Genomic DNA, 2,357 nt, shown 5'->3' on the forward strand with positions numbered 1-2,357 from the left:
GATCTAACTCTTTATTTAAGAGAAAAAAACTACACTCTTTGTTAATGAATTGTTGACTTATTACTCAGCAGAATCACATACTCTCCAATACCGTGACAGCAAAATGTAGGACACCAAGTTCATGGATGCCATCTTCCTGTTTATTTCTTGTGAGAGCACAGTGGCCATTTTGGGCGCTGTGATCTCGCATGATTTCACGCTGCGATTTTCCACCAAAAAAGCGCTTTTTGGGAGCATGGTGCCCAAAAACACAGCACCCAAATTGGCTGCCGTTCCCCTGCAAGAAAAAAGGGGGTGTCCCAGTTTTTCCGAGACACTTGTGGGGTATGGAATCACACTTCACCTCCCTTCCTCAGAACAGCCTTCTCCACCTGGTCCTAAATGGTGTGTGTGTGTGTGTGTGTGTGTGTGTGTGTGTGTGTGTGTGTGTGTGTTCCTCCTCTGCTGTTCAGAAAGGTTTTCTACTTCCTTCAGTGCAACTCCGTTGATTTGTCAAAATCCTGTTTTGGGTCTTTAAATAGTCAAGTCCCTACACAAGACAGATCAAGGTTCGCCAGCCTTTTGGGACCTATGGGCACATTTGGAATTTTGTGATAACGCCACAGTCGCTAGTCACAAAGGGACTGTGGGTGGCACCACATGAAATGGCTGCTACATCTTAAAAAGAGCAGAAAAGCAGACAGGAATGGAAAATGGTGTGGACATGTACAGGGCTAGGTGGACCAATGTGCTGATTCAGTAGAGGACCGCTCTCTAGACATGAAAATCCACAAAGCCCCGTCTCTCCGCCTGCCACAGAACAATAATGTGCAGTGAGCGTATTTGTGGCGAACTTGAGTTTTGGGGGCATGTAAGAAAATAAGAAAAGCCAACTGGATCAGGCTGATGCACACCATCTACTCCAGCCCAATATTCTCACAGTGGCCAACCAGATGCCTACAGGCAGAAGCACGCAGGCAGGACTTCGGCACAATAGCATTCTCTCTTCTTGCAGTTTCTATAAACTACCTGGTTACAGGTAGGTAGCCGTGTTGGTCTGGGTCGAAGTAAAATAAAAAAATTCCTTCTGTAGCACCTTAAAGACCAACTAAGTTTTTATTTTGGTATGAGCTTTCGTGTGCATCTTCATCTGAAGAAGTGTGCATGCACACGAAAGCTCATACCAAAATAAAAACTTAGTTGGTCTTTAAGGTGCTACTGAAGGAATTTTTTTATTTTACTATAAACTACCTGTGACTGTGGAAGGGGAACCTACCTATCCATTAAGGTTAGTAGCCATCGATAGCCCTCTCCTCCATGGCTGGTGTCCCTCACTATCTCCTGTGGGAGCGAATTCCATAGTTTATGAGCTTCCCTTGGTCCATCCTGGATCTCCCAACCTTCAGCCTTCTTTTAATGTCCCCAAATTCTGATGTTATGAGACCTTTTCTCTATCTGCTTTCTCCATGCCATGCATAATTGTTTGTGTGTGCAAAACCATCTGGTGGGAACTTTGGCTGCCAGCACACCATCTCCTCCTTGCAGAGCACAGACCCCCCATCCCTTCTCTTGCAACCCCATCCCTGAGAAGGCCCCTCTGATGGTAGACATGCCTTTTTAAAGGGCAGCTCAAGAAGATGAGGAGAAAACTGCCTCTCCTGTCTAAAACAATAACATACCGGTAAGTTTAGCAGTTGGGAAAGATGCTTCGCGGGGTGCAAATCATCATGCAGGCCGTTGGCTTCCATTTGCAGAAGCAACTGTTCCATATTTGTAAACAGAATTACTTGCTTACTCCTAATATAAGCGGTGGGGTGGCCGTTGTTTAGCTTCAAGCTCTAAATATATATCCCCTATATAAACCTGGCTCGCAATGCTGAATGCATGTATTGCCTCTAAGGGTAGGTTGCACCATAAAGAATAAAACAGACACAGAGAAAGAGGGAATCAGTGTGTTCCCTGTCTTGTCAGACACATTTGTATAATCAATTTACCATTTTTCATTCATCCTTGTTCCTGGGGAACTGTGCCTCTTTTTTGTTCCTCTGCAGGCAAATTTGCAAGATGCAGTTCCAGAAACAAACCCCGCTTCTGAGGACATGCATCTGCTTACAATGCAAAACGTCGAAGGTTGTGTAGCACCTCTCCATTTGATTCATTGGCTAGATCTCTGTGGGAAATCTAAGCATGGACTCCCTGCCTTCATTAAGTGAAAATAAATAACCAAGAGCAAAGAGGTTGATGTTCGGTTACCTAATGCTTTTGCAATCAGCCGGTATTAAGTTTGTTCTCCAATTTATATCATTGTTGTCGAGACACTGTTTTGGAACTTACTGCCTGCTTTTGCTAGGACTGCACATTTGCAAACAAGGTTATGA

This window comes from Zootoca vivipara, chromosome 7, assembly GCF_965207765.1.
Source record: "Zootoca vivipara chromosome 7, rZooViv2.hap1.1, whole genome shotgun sequence".
Taxonomy (NCBI): domain Eukaryota; kingdom Metazoa; phylum Chordata; class Lepidosauria; order Squamata; family Lacertidae; genus Zootoca; species Zootoca vivipara.